The following is a 27,109-nucleotide window of genomic DNA, read 5'->3' on the forward strand; positions in this document are numbered from 1 at the left end:
AATCTGTAGAGTTTTGTCTTAACCCACCTGCTTTAAGTTCAATACTCTCTTTTTATGTATCTTATCTTAATTATTATTTTACATTAATTCATTAGTAGCCATGACCTGCCTTCTAAGTTTTGGAACACTTAAAAAATTATCACTAGAAAATCTTGTTGACACTTAAAACTATGAAGTGGCACTGTCCTATTGTATTTCTTGTGGAGACGGAAGCATTCTGTGTTTGTGTTGTTCAGTATGGTATCCACTAGCCACATTTGGACATTGAGCACTTAAAATGTGGCTAGTAACACTAAGAAACAGAATTTTTAATTTTTTTAAAAAGATTTTATTTATTTATTTGCGAGAGAGAGAAAGAGAGAGTGAAAGAGCACAAGCGGGGGGGGGGGGCAGCAGGCAGAGGGAGAAGCAAGGTCCCTGCTGAGCAATAAGCCTGATGTGGGACTCGATTTTAGGACCCTGGGATCATGACGTGAGCAGAAGGCAGACGCTTAACCAACTAAGCCACCCAGGCATCCCCAGAATTTTAAATGTTATTTAATTTTGATTTTAGTGGTCACACGTGCTAGTAGCTACTTTGTTGGATTGTGCAGGTCTAAAGCTATATATAGAGTTTTGTCTTCTTTTTCTTAATTTACTATTGCCATGAATGCCCACATGCTAATTAAATGAAGAAATGAAAACATTTATACATGAATGAATGCATGTATTAATACATGATCCACAGGCTTCAGGTATTGGGATTTCTTTCTTTCTTTATTTATTGTATCTTCCTTTTTTTTTATTATGTTCAATTAGCCGACATATAGTACCTCATTAGTTTTTGATATAGTGTTCAATAATTCATTAGTTGCGTATAACACCCAGTTCTTATCACAGCATGTGCCCTCCTTAATACTCATCACCTGGTTACCCCGTCCCCCTAACCCCCTCCCTTCTGTAACCCTCAGTTTATTTCTCAGAATCCAGAGTCTCTCATGGTTTGTCTCCCTCTCTGATTTCTTCCCAATCAGTTTTCCCTCCCTTCCCCTATGATTCTCTGCACTATTCCTTATATCCCACAGATGACTGAAACCATATGATAATTGTCTTTCTCTGCTTGACTTATTTCACTTAGCATAATCCCCCCCCCAGTTCCATCCCTGTCGATGCAAATGGTAGGTGTTCATCCTTTCTGATGGTTGAGTAATATTCCATTGTATATATGAACCACATCTTTATCCATTCATCCACTGAAGGACATCTCAGTTCCTTCCACAGTTTGGTTATTGTGGACATTGCTGCTATGAACATTGGGGTGCATGTGCCCCTTCTTTTCACTACATCTGTATCTTTGTATCTGGACATGATATAGGAAGCTAAAGTTGGTTCAAGGAAATGAGATTTAGAAAGATGCTGGATTTAGAAATCCAGGGATTTCTATTCTACTTTCCCCTTAATCTTTATATTCAGTATCTGGTTGAATCTCTTGTGTTTATGATCCCCCTTTCCTTTAATTCATTTCAGCATCTTTCTAAATCTCATTTCCTTAAACCAATTTTGCCTTCCCATATCATGTTCAGATGTTCTCTGTAGGTTAGGACTTGATCTGAGATATTCCCCATCTGCAAGGTTCTCCCCTCAACCCACCATGATCTTTAGAATTTCTAATAGAATAAGCATGGGATTCAGAATAAGGGAAAGCATCCTAGCTTCAGGGGTATTTCTTTAAATCATTGAAAGTTCAACTCTGCCCCATGAAGTTCTTAGATCCAGTGTCTCCTCTTCAGAGAGGGCTTCCCCGACTATCCAAACCAAAGTTGATTTTATCACCCAAGACATCTGCCTGCTTCATTTTCTTCATAACCTTTATAATTTTCTGAAATTATGTATATCTCTTTATTGTTTAGAGCAGTAGTCAACAAATAAATAATTTCAACAGAGTAATTTATTTCTGCAGATAGATGCTGATTTTATAAAAGCAGAGGCTTCTGTCTTGCTCAGCACAGTATCTCCAGAGTCTGCCAAGCATGATGCCAGTACCAAGGTACATATTCAATAATTAGTTATTAAATAAAGAAATAAATGACTAATTTAGGGGTTGGTGGAGACCATCCTTGTCTTGGATTTCAATTTGAAATCTCTTGGCATTTCTTCCTGTATAATGTACATCTTCCTCTTCCTCATACCTGGGTAAGTTTGAACGATCTTGAGGAGGATAGGACTTTACCCTATCTAGCTCTCTTGGCAAAGTTAGGCTCAGATGAGAGAAATATGAGTATTTGGCACTAAAGCTCTATAACTATCATTAATTGAATGTGTTGTAGTTGTGAATGCTCCATCTCTCTCTTCGCAGACATAGTATGATAATATATAATGTCTAGATGTGGTTACGTTCATTGCTTGTAGTTATTAAGGATTGAAGACTTTCTTGGGCTTGATTTTGTGTATCTCTATATTTTGAATACATTAGTAATAATCTGTAAAGTATAATTTTTTTGCAGCACCAAGTAAAAATCTATGTTCTAACAGAGGTCTTTCATTCTCTCTTTCCAATAATATATTATTTCCACTCTAATAATAATCACAATATTTATCAATGATGAGGTCTTACTATGGACCAAGAATGCTATTCTTAGTGTTTTGCTACTCCCATTCAGTTTATGAATCAGGCTTTATAGTTTTATCTCTGAAGGATCTGAAGCTCACAGATTAGGTAATTTGTTCAAAGTCACAAGCTTTTATTAAGTGGCAGATCCAAGGTTTTGGCATACGTCTCCTTGTAAATAAGCCTGAGATACTTTCTAATTTCTGAAATCAGTTGTCACATCTTAAAATGGATAGGATTCCTAAAAGTAGAGTTTGTTAGGTAGAAATTCTCAGGAATTAAAATAATCTATCACGTAAATGACAATGAGATTCAGAATGGAGATTATTTTGGTGTCCAGTGATCTCTAATCTCTTCTGGCTAGAGAGCAGGAGAGATGAACCTGAATACCATCAGTGATGGACAAGAACTTTCTTCTGGAAAGCACTACTAATATTCAATTCCCAATTAAGTCCTTATTTTTCTATAATAATAATTATAATCCCATGCAACTATCTTGAAAGTATATGATGAGCATATTGTGAAGTATCCCTTTTCCTCAATAAGAACTCAACAGGAACTAGAAAGTGACAAAATAAAGTGAAATATTGATAGTAGATATATATTATCTGTTTCTGTATATGTGTGTGTCTGCGTATTACTGTTTTAAAGAAAATTTAAACAAAGCAAAATGCTTTAAAGAAAAACATTAAATTATTGGTTAAAAAAATCAAGGTATGGAATATGTAATTTAGGAAATCCTTCCTGACATTTTCCCATTTTAAATTGAAAAGGGGTGCCTAGGTGGCTCAATCTGTTAAGTATTTGACTTTTGATTTCACCTGGGGTCATGGCTTGGGTCATGATTTCAGGGTCTTGTGATCCAATCTTGGGTTGGGCTCTGCACTCAGGGGAAGGCTGCTTCTCTCCCTCTCTCTCTCCTTCTGCCCCTCCCCTTGTTTGCACGCTCTGCTTTTTCTCTCTCTCACTCTAAAATAAATAAATCTTTAAAAAAATGAAAAAATCATTTAATTTAATAAATCAAATGCAGGGCTATATAATATGTTTTAATACTTTTAAATTAATTTGTATTCATATCTAACTTTTATGTATTCTTAAAGATCTCAGAAAAAACATAAAAAGAACAAGAAGTAATCTGCACAACAAGATTTCTTGGTAAATTGTAAAATGTTTGCGTCTATGTGCATGTGTGTGCACATATGCAAATGTGCTGGTGTGTTTGCTAGAGTACATTTTACGAGGGCATTTACAGACATAATCATGAGCAAATGTAGGGTTTTTTTTATAGCTAAGGCAAATGAAGCATGCCTTCAATTAGAAACTTCTGAAAATACGCTGTGATAACCTACTGAGAATGCAATTGCTTTTCTTCACAGCATCATACCCACCTCTCTTAGAAGCCCATAGTGTAGAATATGTGTTGTAAGTGCAATATGTTCTTCTTGAATCATTTTAGTTCATTAAATGCATTTTGTACTTCAAATACCGTTCCAAGATTATACATTTGATATCTCAAAAATACGTACATGCTGCTTTTAGAGTTCAGTGTGTAGACTAAGTGAACCTCAAAAGTCTCAGAACTCGTGTGTTATATAAATGAGTATGTGAAACTTCAGATCATTAAGGCTTTTCTGAAACACCTGAAACATTTAAGTCCCTAATTCCCTAATGGGTGATTATTCTGTTTTCAGCAGTTAAAATTTAATTTTCTACATCCTTAAGCAAAAACTCAGAAAAAAGCCATTCCTTACCTGATGTTAGAAGCAAAATAAACATATTCCCAGGAGGAAGTTGGGCTTGACTGTATCTGCATTTTCGGAATTGTAAGGTAACAAAATCAATACCAAACCTTTACACCTACAACTCCTTTTTTAGTGCTATTGTAAATGGTATTTTTTTTAAATTCAATATCCAACTTTTCATTGCTAATGCATAGACATCAAATTGATTTTTACATATTGATTTTTATCTTACAACCTTACCAATCTCAATTATTAATTCTTGTGCTTTTCTGTTGGCTCAGGAGCTTACAGCAGTCCACTTGCATTTCCCCTTTCCATTTCTTTGTCATGCATTTAATATTTACATATGTTTAAACACACAATATGTTGCTACTATCTCTGTTTTAGACACTTAGTGTTGTTGTCACTTAGTGTTACTAAAGATCAGAAAAAATAAATTTGACATTTACCTTCATTTCATTTCTAGCACTCTGCCTTTTGTGTAGACAGAAATAGATTCATGTTTTTATCTAGTATCATATTCCTTCTGCCTAAAGCCTTTTGTTAACATTTATTGAACTACAGGTACATTACCAATCAATTCTCCCAATATTTGGTTACCTGAAAAAGTCTTTATTTTTGACATATATTTGCATTGGGTTTAGAATACAATTTTCAAAGTTTTGTTTATTCTTTAAGTACATAAAAAATGTCATTCCATTGTATTCTGGCTTGTATAGTTTTGGATAAGGAGTCTTTTTTAATACTTCCCTATGTTCCCCTTACAAATGAGTTTTGTTTGTTTTGGCTGCAATGAAGTCTTTTGTCTTTGTCTTGTCTTTAGTTTTAATATATGACTCTCTGTGTGTATGTTTGATATTTATCCTGTTTGTTATTCTTTGAGCTCCTTTAAAAAAAAAGATTTTATTTATTTATTTGTCAAAGAGAGAGAGGGAGCACAAGAAGGAGAGGTGGCAGGCAGAGAAGCAGGCTCCCCGCTGAGCAGGGAGCCGAATGCGGGGCTCGATCCCAGGACTCTGGCATCATGACCTGTAGCCGAAGGCAGACGCTTGACCAACTGAGCCACCCAGGCATTCCATTCTTTGAGTTTCTTAAATCCATAAGGGTTTGTCATTAATTTTGAGAAAAAAATGTGGCCATTATTTCATCAAATATTCCTCTACCCTGTTCTCTGTCTCTTCTCATTTTGGCATTCCAAATTACACAGCGGTGGGGGGGGGTGAAACAGGTGATGGGGATTAAGGAGTGCATTTGTGATGAGCACCAGGTGTTATATGCAAGTGTCGAATCACTATATTGTATACCTAAAACTAATATTACATTCTATGTTAACTAACTGCAGTTTAAATAAAAACTTTTTAAAAAACCCTTTTGTATAATCTCACAGTTCTTGAATATTTTGCTTTATTTGTTTTATTTTTTTCTCCTTTTGTCTGTTGTTTTAATTAGGCCTCACTCTCAATGCGTCTCTGTGTCTTGGGGATAAGGTCTTCCCAGACATTCTGCCCTATCCTTGGCTGAAGGTCCATACCTAGGACATATTCCTTCTCCTCTCCTAGAAATAGAGGGATTTTTCTATTCTTTCTCCCTGGCAATGATGTGTTTTCACAAGTGTCCAAGGGTGCCAGGATTTGTTGCCTTTCCCTAGTAATTTAAGGTTTTTATTGCATAAGAGAGATAGGAGAAAGGATCCAGGCAGGCTCCTTGCCTTTTATGCAGTGGCCTGCTGTCCCCTGTCCCCAGGACTGGGTGACCAGGAATGTTTCTCAGGGCTCTCACTTGCCCCAATTTTTATGTGAGCACACATTAGGTCTGTGGAAAAAAAGCCTGTGAGTGGGTGCTAATTCCCTTTGTGCCTGTGTCTCCCAATGAATCCATATTTTCTTATTTAGTCTTTGCCAGTTCGTTAAAGTTTTCCCCTGAATTCTTTGATCACTCTCCAGGGTCATCTTCCTCAGATAAACAAATGTATGTTGATCTTTACTTAGGGGTATCCATTTTTCCTTAGATTTTGTGTTAACTTGTTGCCCTGTGACCTGAACCCTCTGATGGATTTTAGAAAATTTATTCAAATAGTTTGGAGGATTTATTTTGTTGCTTCTGTTGTAAGGGTAGGAGTGATACTCTTTTTGGCTTTCCAAATCATAATCAGAAGCCAAAGTTCCCACTTATTGGGATCTGCTACCTAATCATTATAGATGACATATTGTGATTTATGACAAAATTTCATATCAATCTGGATTCTTTAAAAAGAACTTTTTTTTGTTTTCTAATGTTTTCTAAATACTAACCTTCACTTCCTTTTCTGTGCTTTCTTTTTTTCTTAATAATTGTTACTTGATACTTTATTTTCATTCTGAAAGTAAAATAATTAGTTTAGTCCTTTGTCATTTGTCACCTAAGTTTCAACTCTGAATAAGTTATGCCTGACCTATTCAAAAAACCTCAAATTAATATAAGAATGTCACCATATGACACTTTCCCTCCTTTTTAGAGCTCTATTTTTTTTAAGATTTTATTTATTTATTTGACAGAGAGAGAAAGAGCACAAGCAGGGGGAGGGGGAGATGGAGAAGCAGGCTCCCCACTGAGCAGGGAGGTAGATGTGGGGCTCCATTTTAGGACTCGGGGATCATGACCTGAGCCAAAGGCAACGCTTAACCCACTGAACCACTCAGGTGCCCTGAGAGCTCTAATTTTTATTAGAATATAAATTCCGCACTTTAAAAACCTCAACTGTAAAGCCAAAATATATTTTCTTTTCATTTTGGTAATGTTAATCCCTGTTTCATTCCCATGCAGGTTTCAAATTTAACCTGGCATTCTGTGTTGTAATAAAATTTAGATTTAAAAACATCTATTTTGTGATTCTATAGTCTCCGATTTTTAGCAAACTACCCTGTAGCATAACAATAAATGTGAGAGAACGACATTTAAAAACCATTATATGTAAGGTTGAGTTCTTTCATTGAAGGAATGAAGTCAATAATGCTATACCTACCATGAAATTTTTTTCAAAAAACTTAATTGAGGAAATAGTAGACATTTAATTAATATTCCTATACAATTTCTTAAAATTTCTATATTGCTATTATTATTGACAAGATAATTTACATATATTATTTAGTCAGTTAGCTGAGGATAATGACTCTCTCATACTGTGTACATGGCCTGTCCTAAACTAATTTTCTAATTGTCAGTACAATAAAATGCTAGAGATTCATTATTCTATAAAATTTTAACATCCTTTTTTTCTTTAAGATTTTATTTATTTATTTGACACAGAGAGAGAGACAGCGAGAAGGGGAACACAAGCAGGGAGAGTGGGAGAGGGAGAAGCAGGCTCCCCGCTAAGCAGTGACCCTGATGCAGGGCTCGATCCCAGGACCCAGGGATCATGACCTGAGCCGAAGGCAGACGCTTAACAGCTGAGCCACCCAGGTGCCGCTTTTTTTCACTTTTAAAGAGATTTTATTTCTTTCTAGTATGCAACATTTAAGACAAAATTAAAAGCAACTCGATATAAGTTTTTTTTAAAAGGTATCAAGTGTTTCTTCTTAAACACATGCAGATATCAGTTGATGCAATATTTGTTTACATATTTCCATGTCTTCTGTACTTTCTTTTCTTTTTTAGTTTAAATTCAATTTAACATATAGTGTATTATTAGTTTCAGAGGTAGAATTTAGTGATTCATCAGTTGCATATAATACCCAGTGCTCATTCCATCAAGTGCCCTCCTTAATGTACATCACCCAGTTACCCCATCCCCCCACCCACCTCCCTTCAAGCAACCCTCAGTTTGTTTCCTACAATTAAGAGTCTCTTATGGTTTGTCCCCCTCTCTGTTTTCATCTTATTTTTCCTTCCCTTCCTGTATTTTCATCTATTTTGCTTCTTAAATTCCACATGAGTGAAATCATACTTGCCTTTCTCTGACTGACTTATTTCGCTTAGCATAATATCCTCTAGTTCCATCCATGTTGTTGCAAATGGCAAGATTTCATTCTTTTTGATGGCTGAGTAATATTTCATTATATATATATATATATATATATATATATATATATCATCTCACATCTTCTTTATCCATTCATCTGTCAGTGGTCACCTGGGCTGTTTGTATTTTGGCTATTGTGGAGAATGCTGCTATAAAGAAGGTGCATGTGCCCCTTTGAATCACTATGTTTGTATCCTTTGGGTAAATACCTAATGGTGCGACTGGTAGGTCATAGAGTAGCTCTATTTTCCTCTTTTTGAGGAACCTCCATGCTGTTTTCCAGAGTGGCTGCACCAGTTTGCATTCCCACTAACAGTGTAAGAGGGTTCCCCTTTCTCCACATCCTCACTGAGTTGTGGAGAAAAAGTTGTTAACTCCAGCTATTCTGGCAGGTGTGAGGTGGTATCTCATTGTGGTTTTGATTTGTATTTCCCTAATGCCAAGAAATTTTGACATCTTTTAAAATACCTAAATATTTTTGTTTTTTACATTGTTGACATATCTAATGGCATGGGTGGAAAAAATACTCCATACTTGTGAATATATAATGAAATATAATTTGATTCATTCTCTATTTATGGGTTCATGATTATTAATTATATTGAGTCAATTCAAATGCTTATCTTTTATGTAATATTTATTTTCTGATTATTATTGAGTTTTTAATGTTAATTGATCTCTTTACCAGAGAGACCATAAAATCAGGAAAAATTTTCAAAAAGAATTGTATGTGAATACATAATTCCAGTGTACTAGACAGTGGTTTTCCATAGGCTTAAATAATTCTCCATTTTTGAGACTTTGTATTTTGATATAATTTCACATTTACAAACTTGGAAGAATTCTACAAAGGCCTCTCAGCTACTTTCCCAGATTTACCCATTATTCATATTTTCCCAATTTGTTTCATCATTTAGTCACTCTCTTATTCATGCTTTTTTTCTCCCTATACATACATAGTTTATTTTGTGGTTACCTCTAAATAATTTGAGAGTCCTTTGACATCATATCCCATTTTATTAATAATTCAATAATTGACTAATCCTTGATTCATATTTAATTGTTGTTAATGTCTCAATAATATTCTCAATAGCTTTCAAAATGTCTGGTCATGATTCAATTCAAAATTATATGTTGCAATTAATCATCATGAAACTAGAGTTTTCTTTATTCTGAAATATTTCCTCAACCTTAATGTTACAATATATTTTATTACTTATTACTGAATTAATAATGTTTCTTCTGGGTTTTAAACATTTTTATAAGCCCTTAATATAAATAAATATTTAAACATCAGATATTGTGCCTATATGTGAAGTGTATTTAAAACAAAATTCTTGAGAAAAATCAGCTCCTATTTCATTTATTTGTTGAACAAATCCTACTGAACTTCTCTTGTGGGCCAGGCCTTGTACTAGCAGTGAGAACACGGTGGTGAAAACACTTGTCCTCTGCCCATATAGGGTGAAGGGTCAAATGAAAAGAGATTGAAAAAACATAATCAGGTATCTAATTTAGATTGAGTTGGATTCAGAGAAATCTGCCCTATAGTTGTGACATTTGAGTTTCAGCTTAAAGAATGAATAAGAGTGAGCTACATAAAAAGCATTTCAGACACTGGAACACATGTACAAAAGTCCTGGAAGGGCAAGTGAAGGAACGTCTGAGCAGAAGGAGCACAGTAGGGGAGGATGAAAGTGGTTTAAGGTGAAGGTAAAGGATGTAGTTGTCACCAGAGTATGCAAGTCCTCCCAGGTTTATTAAAATAAAGGGGGGGGGGATCAGAGGGGAAGACGAACCATGAGAGACTATGGACTCTGAGAAACACCCTGTTTTACTTAGAGCTTCTTGTCTGTGTTTGTGGGCATTTCAGGACAGCAAGCTTCTCTGGCATTCTGTTGAGATATATGGGAAGTAACAAGGAGACCCCGGGAACTCACTGCCCTTTGTTAGCTAGGACAAGGACGCATTCAAAGAGAGCTTTAGGAGTGTGGGTGGGGAATGAGGAGTTTGTGTTCCACCACAATAAGTTTTCTGAAGGACAGTGGTAATATCACAGTGTAGAGGTGATGATGGGTAAAGTGTAATCAGAAAAAATAAGAGAGCAATGTGGAGAAAAACATATTAGTCTATTTCTCTCTGGAGTTGTATGAAGTAAACACTACTATGTTTTTTTTTTTTCAAAGTCATTTCCTTTCATTATATATAAATGTTAGTCTAAATATGAGTCCATTAGAACACATTTGACATCTTGGAAGGAATGGAAGAAATAAATAGAAAATGAGCTATTAGGCAGCACATTTAAGTAGTTTTTCACAAAGCATCCCAAAAAAGGAGACAAGGTGTCTGACATCTAGTCTTTTAGTGTCTTCCTCTCCAAAACATATCTGAACATCCGAACGTGGAAGAGAGGAAATTGGGTACCTCAAAATGACTCTTTTTTAAGAGCTTTTCTCTAGCTCCCAAAGAGATTTGTTTGTTTCTAAGAGATTTATTTTGTTATTATCACATCTGAAATGCACTAAGAAGAAAGAAACAGACTTTTGTTAGCTTAGAACAATAGTAAATCAGCTATCCTAAGTGCATTTCTGTCCTAAAGATTTATTTTGTTTTGTTATAATTGAGATGACTCAAGGAGACAATAGTATGGAAACACTTTTGATTCTGCATCAGGACAAAGGTCGGTAACAAGGCTCAAGTATCCTCAGACTGAAAACACTTTCTAAATATCTCTTGTTGGGAAATACTGCTCTGGTGGGGTTTAGATCTGTCGGTGCACAACACAAGGCAGAATACAGCACAGTGCTAAGAGCCAGCTGTCCTCCAAAATGTTAGAAGAAGCAAGCATTTTAGGAAATATGTTTTGTACTCTATATTTTGTCAGGCACCCATCTACCTTATACAGCTAAAGTATCTGACTTTTAGGTTAGTTTGCCATTTGCCATTCCACATTTTTACATAGAAAATTAGTTATAGGAGATAGGAAAGCACACTCAGAGAAAAGTTCTAATCCTGGCACTATGACCTATGATCTCTGTGTGCTTGAGAAAATCTGTGACTTCTCTTAGTTCCAGTTCTTTCATCCATTTAACAAGGATGAGAATCCTTATCCAGCAGGCTAAGTTTAGTGTAAAGTATATCTATGAGTTACAGCATAGTGTGCACTCTATGAACAGTAGATACTGTTACACCCTTGGGGTCAAGAATGCTCACTACAACAAGTATTTTGGGAATGAGCAATCTTCTATAGAAATTCAATAACAGAAACTTGACAGATGCTGAAGAGGTTAAAGTCTGGAAGGGATAAGTTGGAGGATCAGAGAAAATTCACTTACTCTCCACCTGCAGCCATGATATGGGTGAACAAGTTAGAGTTTACAGGAAAATCTGAGAGGTGATCTGGCTGGTAAAGGGAACTACTAAGTGGGAGCTCATAGAGATACCAGTGAAAATGACTACTTCATCTGTGTTTCATCTGCGGATTTTGTCGGCCCCAAATGAGTGCTTGGTGGTAGGCCAGGGGATGCTGCTGGCAAGCAGGGCCAGCAGTTGTGGAGACATGCTGGAAATGGAACAGAGGACAAACAGATAAGCTGAGACCCACCTCTGCCCATCACAGGGTCTGACCATGATAACCTTCCCAGAATAATGGTCTCTGATTTTCTTCCATCTTCCAAATTTCACCCAAGTTCCTCTTTTGGCCAAATCCAAGTAGAATCCATTCTTGAAAGGTGATTTGGGGGAAGGCAGCTCTCTGCTTTACACATAATTAAAACATTCAGACAACTTCAAATGTGTGAGCTGAGAGTTACTGAGTAAAGAGGAAGAGGAGTAAACTATTAAAATGGAAAATAATAAGTAGTATATTCTTCTTCTTGACTTTGATCTATCAACTTTTTAAACTACCTTATGACATTTGGTACTTTTTACCTGACATGGAGCTTATTTAGGCCCATGTTGTAATGGCTAATTTTATGTGTCTACTTGACTGGGACACTAACTATAGCAAGTCAGTATTCTGGGTACGTCTGTGAGAATATTTCTGGATAAGATTAACATCTGAATCTGTACACTGAGTAAACAGATTACCTTCCTCAATGTGGATGGTCCTCACCCAACCCACTGAAAGCCTGAATAGAAGAAAAAGATGGTATAAGGGAGAATTCACCCTCAGACTAACGGCTTTTCAGATTGGATATCGATATTCTTTTGCCTTTGGACCATCCTGGAGCTTACACCATTGGCTCTCCTAGTTCTCAGGCCCTTGGACTCAGACTGGAACTATACCATCAAGTCTCCTGAGTCTCCGGTTTGCCATTTGCAGAGTTTTGGGCTCTCATAATTGTGTGAGCCAATTCTTTATAATAAATGTCTCTCTCTCTCTTTCTCTCCACCATGTAAAGACATGGCAAGAAGGTGGCTGTCTGTAAGCCAGTAAGAGAGCCCTCACCCAGGGCTGGAATTGGCTGGCACCTTGATCTTGGAGCTCCTAGCCTCCAGAACTATGAGAAATAAATCCCTGCTGTTTACGGCACCCATCATAGTATTTTGATAGGGTGGCCTGAGCAGACTGAGACACTGAGACACATGTTATTCCTGATTTTTTTAATTATTAATTTCTTGAGGATAGAATATTTATCTGTTCATCTAATACATTTGTTGCTATATATTAAGAATGCAATAGCTACTTTTGAATAACACATAGAATATTTCTTAAGATTCAACTTTATAACTTTCCAGGATTTACATTCATTATCAACTCTCATTAAAAGCAATACTTTAAAATATAGGACTGAATCAATGAATAAGAATTATTTGTGATCAGTATATTGATGTTATGGAAACATATGATTCTGAACTACTAGATTATACTTTAAAAATTCACTCTCTTAAGTTGTTTAACTATCTGAAAAAACAGAAAATAAATTACCCGGTTAACATTTTTATGAATTTTTAAAGGTGGCAGTTTCTTGTAAAATATTACCACAAATTCTCATCAAAAACAATAAATTAGCAATTCACACATTGTTTTACCATGGAATTTACCTTAAAATACCTGTTGAATGAGATGAATCAACAAATGTAAGGAGTTTCCACATAAAATAATCAATATGCTATTCCAAACCAGGGAAAATAACTACACAATGTGCAACTACTGATAAGAAATCACAGTGGCATATTCTATGTATTAAACAATCAGAATTGATGGAAAGAGTCAACTCTTATTTAAAGACAAAAGCAGAAACAAATAGACCAAAATCCTGGAGCATTAAGGAAGCAGATATAATGCGGATGCAGCAGTCATAAATGAAGATATATGTGTATATCTAGAAAACTAATGTATTTGAAATAAACATGCAGTAAAATATTTCCAAGTCCACTGAAACGGAAATGATAAGCCTCAATATAGAATCAAATTGAGGATATTTAAAAGAAATAGGATGATGTATTTATATTCATTTTTAACTTTCACTCTAAGGCAATGGTTTTCATGCTGTGTTAAAGGATGAGAAACTTAAAAACAAATTATCAGTGTTTTTAAACACACTTTGAAGGTATAAAGGAATTTACACAATAAAGTGTAGATCTGATGTCTGCCACAGATAAAAGTATTTTGCCCTTTTCTTTTTTGTGAATTTTGTGATTTTTGTTTTGTCATTCTGACCAAGTTTCTTAATCCCCATACCTTCATTCACAAAATCAGGACAAATGATTATCTGTGTCCCAAAGTTGGGAGAACCAAGTGGAACAATGCATATATAGTCTATAACAGAACATCTGGAAAAAGGAAAGTACTAAAGAAACATAAACTCTCAAAAAAAGGGGGGTAAACAAATACATAAGAAATGGATAAATTGTTATAGGCAAACAATGAATCATGGAACACTACATCAAAAACTAATGATGTAGTGTATGGTGATTAACATAACATAATAATAAAAAAATTTTAAAAAGAAATGGATAAATTAAAAATCCATTGAATTTTAAGTAGATTTTTAAAAATCTGTAAATTACAATTAATCAACAACTGTTATTACTTCAGTATTTTTAACACAATTATTTCAATGTAACCACAATATTGTTAATCCAAAATAGCTGTAACATAGTCTTAAAACTCCAAAGTAGTTCATGAATTTCAACAATTCAAAATATCTACAGATAAAAAAATAAATTCTCAAGCTTTTTTAAGATTTCAATTTCATTAAATACCTCGGTAAGTGATAAACAGAAGAAAGCTAACTATACATGCATATTAACATTATTATGCCATGTTTTTATCATCTGTTCATAAATATGGCTTTTTTTTCACTATGTGGAATCAGGGAAAAAAAAGAATATGTTAAATGTCCAAAAAATAATATGCTGGGTTTTTTTTATTTGACATTTTGTTCGGATAGCACAACAAAACTTCCTATTATATTAAATGCATTCTCCACTTCCCTGAAAAAATTCTTAAATTTCTAGTGTTATTTCTTCTTAAGGTTGAGTGTTTGTTCATTGAAAATACACAGCCTACTGCCTAAAAGAGAGATGATTTCATAACTCTGTGTGTGTATGTGTGTTTGTATGTATAAAACAAATGCTGAATCTTAATCCATTTTAAAACCAAGGGAATAGAGTCTTTAGGGATAAAGAGTTTAATCACATGAGGGAATTAAACTCTTTAGAGCTCTAAGGGCCTATTGATTTAAATTGTCTTTTCATCTCTTTCAAAGACAGACGCCAGCACATCCTTAATAAAAGATTATTTGACATAGAAAATGCATGTCCAGAGTAGGGGTAAAATCTAAACTACCAGGATCAATCACACATTGTGTCATTTCATCCTAGGCAAAGCTTTGGGACTTATTATATCCTTTTTTGAAAAAGAAGATTCAAAAAACAAAAAAGCAAACCCGCTATTTATTAATATTTTCAATGTGTTTTCTAAACCACAGAATCCTCAAGACTTTCCTAAACTTGTTACATGCCCCCAAACCAGACTCCTCTTGCAAAAATTATGTATGCATGTATGTATGTATGTATACCTCTGTCCATCTCCCCATTTATCATCTCTCTACTATTTATAGACATGCATATTAAAGACATATTTTATTTTTGGAATTATTTGATATAAGACTAATAAAAAATTTTATATGCAAACTGTTTCACCTACTGCGTGGTAAAAATTACAATTCTTACCTGCTAAAACTAATAGTATCACAAAAACTTAGGAGTATTTTGCAATCTTTTCTTCATCCTGCTATTTATCCTCCAGAATTGCTTTATTAAATGTTCAATAAATATTTTTCAAATGTCTATATCCTTACAGACACTCTGTTAAGCAAAAGGGATAGAGATCGTGACCAGAAGGAGACAGACCTCTGCCCTAATGGAGTTTATACCCTCAGAGGAAAGGCAAGCATCAGTCAAATAATCAAAAATGTGTATATAATTACAATTTTTATTCTATATGAAGGAACGGAAAAGTTCTACAGGAAATTAAGAAATAGGGTTTGAGTTTGGTTTTGGGCATGAATCTGAGCAACCTTTGATACATGTAATAGTAAAGAACAAATAGGGGCTTCAATAGTCAAAGTCTGGAGCTCGAAGTAGAGTTCAAAGATGGAATTATAAATTTGATATCTGCCTACAGATTGAGTTATCTGCCTATAGATTGAGACTGAGATTGTGAATGCAGATTATATTGCCAACGGTGTCAACAGTGTAAGGAAATCCAAAAAGGGACAGAGAGGACTAGTAACTGTATTATTTTTTTTAGTCTGATAGAGGAGGATGAAACTATAGAGGAGTTCAAGGATTAGGGGCCATAGAAGTAGAAAATAAAATGGACAATATGGTACCTGGAATTTCACAACAATGGCACTGTGACACAATACAGTTGAATTTGAACTCGATTCAGATCTTTGCCTTGGTAACCTGTCAAATCAATCAAAGCCAGAAGCAACAATGAATGAGGGGAGTTATGATTATAAATTAGCAAGAAGAGGTAATGAACTAGGTAGAATGGTCTTACAGAGTTCATTTCATCAAGATAAAAACATGAGTAGGCACAAAAAAACACATTTGTGGAATCACCAATTTTGGATCAGGGGAAATATTTTGAATAATCATGCTATTATGTGTGTTCATAGACCTTAGGGACATCTTCTTAGCCCCCATAAAAATATGAGTTCACACTTCAGATGTAAGATTTGAAGAAAGTATATATATGCTTATTTTAAAGTGTAATGTCATCACCTCCATAGAACCACATTTTGAAACTCATTGCCTTTAGCCACCTAGCAAACAGTGGAAGCAGGAAATAGAAATTTAATCTCCAGAGATTTCTTTATACACTTTTTCCTCTGAAAATGCATGTTCTCTTACATTCACAATCACTTCAGCCTATCATGTACATAAAAGGAAACAATCTGTTTTTAAAGCTGTGGATTTTTTTTGTTGTTGTTGTTTTTGTTTTTGATGGTGGAGATGCTGGTAGTAAAAGGAAAAGGCAGACAAACATCATGCCCTATCAGAAGGCATCCTTTAAAGGGCTATCTTAGATTAATAAATAGATACTAATTGTTTTAATATAAAATTCTTAAAGAGTTAGTTATAAAATGATCCCTCATTTATCGAGCAATAAGCATGCAATAAGTCAGGAATGACTTTTTTTATTGGTTTAGTGTTTGGATCATAAATGTAAATATGTCCTAATCATCATGACCAAATATCTATGACAACTCACTTAGACCACAAAAATATAATTTCAATGTTAGTTTTGAAAAATCTCAAGAATATAGGAAAATGAAACAGTGACTAAGTCATATGTTGTATGAAAATCACAAATACATATATATAATCTTAAATTTAGAACCATTCAGAAAATATACAGAACTGTCTTAGATAAAAGTAAAGGAGGAATGGTGGGGTTTGTCCATTAATCTATCCATATGTTTGTGAGAAATGGCTTGGAAAATTAAAAAGGAAATGAGTATATTCCAAATCATAAGATACTAAGTAATAAATAATAATAAAGTAAGATGATAAATTGTAAACACATGAATTAAAAAAAAAGGTCTCAACTTTTGAAAAGTTTAATCTCATTCACACTATGAGAGTAGCAAAATTCATTTGTAAAGGTGAACTGATTTTTTTTCCTTTTTTTTATTATTGTTACGTTAATCACCATACATTACATCATTAGTTTTTGATGTAGTGTTCCATGATTCATTGTTTGCAAATAACACCCAGTGCTCCATGCAGTACATGCCCTCTTTAATCCCCATCACCAGGCTAAACCATCCTCCCACCTCCCTCCCCTCTAGAACCCTCAGTTTGTTTCTCAGAGTCCAGAGTCTCTCGTGGTTCCTCTCCCCCTCCGATTTCCCCTCCTTCATTCTTCTCTTCCTGCTATCTTCTTAATCTCAGGAAACAAACTGAGGGTTGCTGGAGTGGTGGGGGGTGGGAGGGATGGGGTGGCTGGGTGATAGACATGGGGGAGGGTATGTGCTATGGTGAGCGCTGTGAATTGTGTAAGACTGTTGAATCACAGACCTGTTCCTCTGAAACAAATAATACATTATATGTTTAAAAAAGAAAAAGAAGAAGAAGATAGAAGGTGAATTGATTTTTATTAATCTTGATTTTTAACAAAGTAGTCACACATCTTTGCAAGAATTTCAGTTTTGCTGCACTTTTAGTGGCCAAGAAGTAAGTACAGGCTCCCCCTTAGTACATTCAGAAATTTGATTCACGGTATGCAAGATAGTTATTATAATCAATGTGGGACAAAATAAATACTTGCTTAAAATGTAAGCCCCTAGATCCCTATCATTAAGGGAATTTGCCTGCCAGTGAGAAACATTTTGACTTCACTAAGCAAGTCGATTTTCTTTATAGTTATAGCATTTGTAATTGTGCTAGGGCAGTCAAACCTGTTTGATTCCTAAAGAAATCTAACAGGACTTTAAATGGCAATGCCTCTGAAGCTACAGTTTATGTTGTTTTACAGTTTAATACCACAGCATTAGAGTAAGGATATTTCTCTGCCAAAAGCTGCCTCACAGCGAACAATCCAAAAGAAAGGACATGCTTTCTTTCTTGAATCAGAGACCAAGGATATATGCCTGGAACGCCCTGGGACAAGGAGACTCAATAAGGATTCTCAGTCAGGATGTTTTATACCCTGCTGGTCAGATAGGCACATTTTTCCTACATGACTGGCCCCAGTGACAGTGCTCTGTGGAATTCTCAGTAAAACTGGGTTCAAATAATGAATACCAATGTTATCAATAAAGCGTGCTGACAAGCTAGTACAAAATTCTTTGCAATTTGCCTTGGAACCGTGGCTACTGCCCCCCCAGTATATATACATATATATAAAAACCAATACATTCTGTGCCTTGTATAAGTGTCCACACTAAGTCAGTGCACCTCTGACTTGAACAAACAAACTCAAGCTAACTTCAGGTTCCCATAACAGAAGTCAATTCTTTTTTTTTTTCTTAATTTTTATTTCTTTCTTCGATAACCAGATATTTAACATGATATTTAAGTTGGATATCTTGATATTATAAAATATTTCATGTAGATTTTACTTATAGATAGGGCTGTAGTATTTTACGCCATCATTGTCGCCAGATGGTGGAGTCTTCAGATTTATTTCATTAAGTTCATGTAATTACTCATTCTTTTGTCTTACTAATAATTGTCATTAATCCAAATAAAAACTAAATATGAACAATCCTTTTGCAATGATCTTAGTAAAGCAATATGCAGCATTCACAAGTTTGACATCCTTCTATTTGTTCTTTAAGTTGCTCTTAGTTTTAATTCATCTGATTTGCCTCTTTTAGGTCATTTTTTCCCTTGTAATTAGAGAATTACACTTTTTACATTTACCTTTTTATCTCTTTGAAAGAAGATTTAAATTATATTTTATACCACATTTGCTAGAGTTCTCTCCCCATTCCTCATTGCTCATAATTATATTTTTGTGCAAGAAAACTAAAGTGACATGGGTTTGTTTTACTGAAATTGTTTCAAATATTGCCCAGTGTGCTAAAGCTGGTAATACCAATTCTGTGCTTTAACTCTCAATGTTGTTTTGTTTAGTGTATGAAATGACATTTTATTCCTTCTGTTATCTTTTCAGTACTTTAATTTCATAATGTATATTGAATACTTACTATTTGGAAGAAATTTCTTGGTAGAGAGAATGACATAAGCAAATGTGTCGAGGTATAAAACATGGTCAATATCAGTACAGGAAGTTAGATAGAGTTGAATATTTTAAGTTTAAACTGTAATATGGAAAATAATGCTTGTGTTTAATTACAGATAGGAACATTCAAATGTTTTAACCAGTGAGTGTGGAGTACAGATTTTTCTGGAAGATATAAAATGAAGACAAGGTTTACTGACTCAAGCCTGAATCTGTGATGGCAAACAGTATTATGTACATAAAGTTTGAACCTGAAGATTACAAGTGAGAAAGGGAGGTTTGTAAGGAAAAAAATAACTCTTTGGGGCCTACTTATTGGACTTTCTCTCTCTCTCTCTTTCTTTCTCTCTCTCTTTCTTTCTTTCTTTTTCTTTCTTTCCTTTCTTTCTTTCTTCTTTCTTTTTTAAATGTTTTTGTGCTATTCTGGAAAATAGAGTTTTTTTCATTCCTAGTGGATTAGATTATTGTCCACAATTCTTCCCTTCTTTGTATCTACTCTCCCTGCCATATAACTTTGCATTTCTTCCTTTTAAAAGTGAGTGTATCACCTTGTCTTTTGACTTCAGTCATAGTCATAGACTTGCTAATTGCCTATAAAATGTAGGTGAGAGTGACTATGTGCCTATTTCTAGCCTAGTCTCATGCACCTATGCCATTGCCATGACTAGTACACATCCTTGCTAACCCCCTAGGTCAAGGAATATTACCTACTCATACAGCTAACCCAGTCCTAACCTGCCCCCTTACAGACTCCTAACTGAGTCAGCAGAATCTCTCCAACCTACCCCACAGATATGTTAGAAATATGTTATTGGATTATTCAAATGAGAGTTTGTTTCTGTTTTGTTATGCAGCAATAATTGATATATATATTTTAGTCTTTGATTTCTTCTTTACAAAACTCTCTTATCAATATTAGAGTAGATGGATGAATGGACTAAGGGATAAACAAGTTAGAGGTAGATAGATCTGCAAATGCCAGGTGGTTTTATAATTATCATATGTCAAGTCAGGATTACCACATAAGAAAAATATATAAAAAAATATTATTTGTGTCCATCTTCCCTTTACATATAAGAATGAAAGTGAACTTGTCAAAACTATTGTAATCAAAATAAAATCCTAAAACTTTAAATGACATGACTCATGCCTTCCTCTCAAGCCTTATCTTAATCTATATTCTCTCACATTTATTATTTGTCTAGCTACACTGATCTCATTAAAATCCATCAAATATAATTTTATCCCCCTCGCCACCAATCATTTTGCACTTCCCCCACCCTCTCTGAACAACTTTGTTTTTCTGGATATTTCTGTGTTCTTCAACATTTCACGTGGTTCACTCTAATTAGCATTCAGGTCTCAGCTCAAGTGCCATTCATCATAGAGTTCTCCTTAAGCACAACATGTAAATGAATCTTTCTCCTCTCAGTCACTATCTTCCACTACTTGGTTTTGTAGTCTTCCTAGCACTTACCATTCTCCGATAATTTTCTTATTTATTTGGTTACTTTATTGCTATTCTTTCTTGGTACTTTCAGTCTGGAAAGCAGAGCTTTTAGCTATCGTTTTAGGGCTCTAAACCTACAACTTAAACATTTGTCAAAAATAGAGCAAATGCTCAAAAAATGTGTTATACCAAGGAGTAAGGAAATTGGAAACGTTTAGTCGATGTATATGTTACAATCCCATTTTAGTGATGTTAATTAATAAGATTCAAAGGGGTAAACAAACTATCTCAGTGTCATCCAAAAAGTAAATGGCAGAGTTGGACTTTTAACCCAAATTGCTTTGACTCCAAGGATCATTATATTTTCACAAACACTGAATAGGCTCTTTAGGCTAAGCAAGGTCAGATGTCTATGCTTCTTGTTTATTTGTAGTAGATGAGGGTTCAAAAAAGAGCCTTTTTCCTTTTTTTTTTTTTAGGGTAAATATTCACAGGTGGAATTGCTAAATCATATGGTAGTTCTATTTTTGATTTTTTTGTTTTTTGTTTTATTTGGGTTTTGGGGTTTTTTTGTTTGTTTTTGTTTTTTTTATTTAAATTCAATTAGCCAAATGACAGTAAGTCATTAGTTTTTGATACAATGTTCAATGATTCATTAGTTGAATATAACACTCAGTGCTAGAGATCCTCTTCTATAGTGGCTGCCCCAATTGACATTCCCACCAACAGTGCACAGGGTTCTCTTTTCACATCATCTCCAATACTTATTTTTTCTTGTCTCTTTGATAAAAGCCATTCTGACAGATGGAAGGTGGTATCTGATTATGGTTTTTACTTGTATTTCCCTAGAGGGTATTATGCTAAAAGAGATAGGTTAGAAAGAGGAGAACAAATACTATACAATTTCACTTATATGAAAAAACTAATGAACAAACAAAATAAAACAGAAATAGACTCAGATACAGAGAACAAACAAAACCTCAGATGCCAGAGGAAAGGCAGGTAGAAGGATGGATTAAATAAGTGAATGGGATTATGAAGTACACACTTCCAGTTATAAAATAAATAAGTCATGGGGATGTTATATACACCTTAGGCAATATAGCCAATAATATTGTAATTACTTTTTATAGGAACATATGGTATTTAGACCTATTGAGGTGATCATTTTGTAATAATACAAAAATATTGAATCACTATGCTATACACCTGAAACTAATAAAATATAGTATACAATTATAAATCAAGTAAAAAATCAATAGATGTATAAAATAAATACTTTGGCAAAATATATAAATAAAAAGAACCTTTTTAAAATTAAGGGTTTATTTCTAAGGTGACTTATCTACAGGGATGAAATCTACAAGCAAATCAGTAGATATAAAAATTCAATTAAGTTTCATGTAACTAAAAAGCTGTTCATTTTTTGGGGCCTTAGTGGCTCAGTCCATTAAGTGTCTGCCTCTTAATTTCAGCTCAGGTCACAATCTAAGGATCATGAGATCTAGTGCCATGTAGGGCTCCATGCTCAGTGTAGAATCTGCTTGTCCCTCTCCCTGCCCCCCAACTTGTTCTCTAAAATAAATAAATCTTAAAAAAAGTGTACATTTTGCAATTAATAAAAATAATGAAGAGATAAAAAATATTTCAGGAGTTTCAAAATATCGAGTTATGCTGTTTTCAAGAACCTGGTGGCATATCATTCACTTAGATGAAGTTAAAGAACTCAGTGCAAAAATAAGAGAAAGATTTCAATTTTTCTCATGATTTTTTCTTTCATTTGGAATCCTTTACCAGGTGTCTTACTAAATTGTCTTAAGTACAACAATTAGAATCAATCTGGGGTTTTTTTGAAGATTAAAAAGGTCAAAGTAGAAAGATCATTTGGAATTATAAATATGGCTTATTAGACTACCCAGTTTTTTGTCTTTTATTTTAAAGAAGTTATCTTAAATTAGAAAAAGTTTTAATAACATTGAAGGAAAACATCAAACACATATTGGATATTTTGTCTTTTATGTAAGCTAACAGATCTTCATCTGCTAATGAATTTCTTATTATTTTCCCTTTTCTTTGAATATTTATTCCACTCATAGTTTAGGAACTCATTTATTTTAGTTAATTTCTATTTTTACTAAAACCTTCCTAGATACCAGTAAAGCCACTAAGCTTCAAAATATATCAATTCATGCCTTTTTCTGCTTTCTATTTGTATTTATTTATTTATTTGTTTATTTTTGAGAGAGAGAGAAAGAGGGAAAGAGAGAATCTTAAGCAGGCTCCACACTGGGCCCTCTCACGACCCTAAGGTCATGACCTGAGCTGAAATCAAGAGATGGACGCAAAACAAACTGAGCCACCCAGGTGCTCCTTTTACTGCTTTTTACTATCAAGTCTCAATTTGGCCTGCCATTACTATATCATCAGTCTTAGATTTATATTACTCTAAAATATCAATTTTTAGTCAAATGGATACACTGGCTTTCCCCAAAATAGTTTTATTGTTTTAGCTTCTCAATTTTAAGACAAACCAATCCAATCCTATTTCCTCCAACAATATCCTGTGTTCCTACGTATTCTAGAACAAAACTCACTCCTCCCAGAAAGGCAAATCTCTGGCTTCATGTTTTCTCTGAAAGTAACCAAGAGTAAGAAGTTCATAAAAAAGAAACTATTCAATGAAATCAGAGAACACCTATAGATGACCTATACATGAAATCTATGTATGAATGAAGATCTGATAAAAGCAGGCCAAAATTGGGGCACCTGGGTGGCTCAGTCATAAAGCGTCTGCCTTTGGCTCAAGTCATGATCCCAGGGTCCTGGGATAGAGTCCAGCATTGGGCTCCCTGCTCACCCGGAAGCCTGCTTCTCCCTCTCCCACTCCCCCTGCTTGTGTTCTTTAAAAAAAAAAAAAAAAATCAGACCAAAATTGACCAGAGTGAAGCAGAAAGCTGGAAGCTATAGATCACAGGCAACACCAGCCAAACACAGAACTTTCCAAATCAAGGGGCACATACTGAGAGGAAATATCAACAGTCTCTTATTTAGGACATGGATTAGCTGGGATGCTTCTTAGAACCTCACTAACATCACAGGATATGGAGATAGAAAGGGTGATAGGTACTTAGGTGATAGGTAAAGGGAGATAGATAGGTGATGGAGATTAAGGACACTTGTGGTGAGCACTGGGTGTTGTATGTAAGTGACAAATCACTAAATTCTACTCCTGGAACTAAGACTATACCTTATGTTAACTAACTGGACTTTAAATAAAAACTTGAAAAAAAAACAAAAGGAAGGAAGAGAGAGAGAAAAAGAAAGAAAGAAAGAAAGAAAGAAAGAAAGAAAGAAAGAAAGAAGAAAGAAAAAGAAAGAAAGAAGAAAGAAAGAAAGAAAGAAAGAAAGAAAGAAAGAAAGAAAGAAAGAAAGAAAGAAAGAAAGAATGGAAGGAAGGAAGGAAGGAAGGAAGGAAGGAAGGAAGGAAGGAAGGAAGGAAGGAAGGAAGAAGAAAGAAAGAAAGAAAGAAAGAAAGAAAGAAAGAAAGAAAGAAAGAAAGAAAGAGAAATAGAAAAAGAAGGAGCTAAACAAAAAAGTTTACAGAAGCATTATCTTTGCTAGGGGCAATTTGCAAGGTGGCAGTTACACAGCCTCAAATATTTACCAAGGTAAGCAAAGTAAGAGGTGATGTCCGTCCCACCACAAATCCTCTTACAAAAGTCTGTATCATGAAGGGTCTTCTTTGGAGTAAATCTATGAAATTTTGAAAGCCCAGAATTCTTGTCATGCCCCATTCTCTTTTCTACCTGGAACATATTTAAGAAAAAACAATCTCTACACTAAAATAAAAGTACTAATTAAAAAGGACCTTAAAAACGAAAATATTGAAATTTTAAAAGTGCAAAAGAGTAAAACAAAATAGGCAAATGGGAAAATTTGAAATAGATTACATGAAAATTGTGAAAAAAGGATGACATTTCCATGGATCCAAGTAAATAAAACTAGTTTTTCTGGAGTTAAGAGCAAAAGAAGTATAATATTAATTAAAAACATTCAAAATAAAAAGATGAGCTAAAGAAGATAAAGCATGAAAATTTGAGCCTTGAGAACATGTATAAAAGAAAAATAAGACCACCCATGGAAAAAAGTCTATATTACAACAAAGAATAAAAAGAGACACTGTTGAGGAATTATATCCAGGAAATACAAGAGAGTCTTGAGAAAATTGAGCAAATTAAAATTTAAAAGTTAATTAGGGTGCCAGGGTGGCTCCATCAGTTAAGCATCTGCTTTCGGCTCAGATCATAATCTCAGGGTCCTGGGATTGAGTCCTGCATCAGACTGCTCAGCGGGGAGTCTGCTTCTCCCTCTCCCTCTCTCTCTGTGCACCCTCTCTTTCTCTCTCTCTCTCTCAAATAAATAAATAAAATCTTAAAACAAAAACAAAAAAATAGATTTAAAAGTTAAAGATATTTAAACATAACTCTCAGGAGTGCCTGGGTGGCTCAGTCAGTTAAGCGTCTGCCTTCAGCCCAGGTCATGATCCCAGGGTCCTGGGATCCAGTCCTGATTCAGGCTCCCTGTTTAGCAGGGAGCCTGCTTCTCCTGCTGCCCCTACCCCTGCTTGTGCTCATCCTATCCCAAATAAATAAATAAAATCTTTAAAAAAATGTAAAAATAAATATAACTACCGGTAAATGAGGAAATATAAAACTGTGAGAGGAGACACACTATAAAGGTAATGGTGTTACTGAAACATAATGGAGTAAATGGAATGAAAAAAGTATTTTAAATATTTAAATTTATTGTACTGGATCTTTAAAGATACAGACTATGGTCACAATACACTCTATAAATGTCATAATGGAATGTGAAGAAAATATAAGGATGTTTTCATACACACAAATATGTTTTGGGTTCAGCATTACCTATTAATTTTAGGGCAAATGAAACCAATCTCCTTGCCTCTGTTTCTTAATAAGAGCAAGCAAGATTGCTTAGAATTTATAATTTAAAAATTAATTTAGTACTTCATCTGTCTTACCTATTAGAATAATTTTCTAATATTTTCATATGAATCTTGTATGGTCAGAAAATAGCTATCAAATGACATTCTTAAATCTGAGGTTAATGACGCTTTAGTAATTCCTATATAGGTATTGATTTTCAAATAAACTGAGAAAGATCATTATTTATTTATCATGTGAGAATATCATAGTATCTGCCTTCTGATCAAACTGGAAAGTAAGCTAAATTTAAAGTATCACTGATATTTTTAATACACAAAATTTATTTTGGTTTTCACTGTGGAGAGATAAATTTCTCAAATGCCTTTATAATATGAGTGCGGATTAATATTGGTCTGATAACCATCCACACTGAAATATCTGAACCCTGTGCTATTAAATGTGTGCATTACTACCTTTGTAATGTGGATGCCCTCTTCCAAGCTTAAACCAGGTCTCATAAGATTATGTCATAAAAACAGTCACTCTACACTCATCATTTATGAGTGGACTTTAGATTTTTCCCTCTACTATGGCTGCCATGACTTAAAATGCCCTTGCCCAAAGTAAAACTAGACCTGTCAGATCAGTTTATAAAAGTATTACTTGAAAGCCACATAGACGTTATCTGTCTTGAATTAATTACCCACATACAAACACACTTTATCTACATTCAGACCAGAATGTTTCTGGTTTGAATAGTGCCCTTCTGACTGGCTTGCATTGATTCACACTAGTTTACCAAAAATAACTGAATCATTTTGTCCTCTTTTTCTCTTTCTTACTAAAAAGATTTTTTTTTCTTGCTTGACAGTATAAATGCCATTTATTTCAGAGTCATTATTAACGATTAAGAAAAGCAGCCAGATAAAACATACTTAACTTTTAAAAATGAAAATATGATATTCAAGCATGCTATCATTCAGGAACATGCAAATTAACACAAAAATGATATGCCATTTACCCATCTCATTTTTCACAAACAAGGGTGTGGTGAAATAAGTACTCCCATATTTTATTGTTGAGAATGAACATTAACGTCATGTATAGGAGAACAACCAAGATACATCTATCAAAATTTTAATGTGTATAATCACTGAGCCAGCATTTCCAAT

This window comes from Callorhinus ursinus, unplaced genomic scaffold (genome assembly GCF_003265705.2).
Source record: "Callorhinus ursinus isolate GAN/ISIS: 27379988/994484 unplaced genomic scaffold, GSC_fseal_2.0 scaffold6, whole genome shotgun sequence".
Classification (NCBI taxonomy): Eukaryota; Metazoa; Chordata; class Mammalia; order Carnivora; family Otariidae; genus Callorhinus; species Callorhinus ursinus.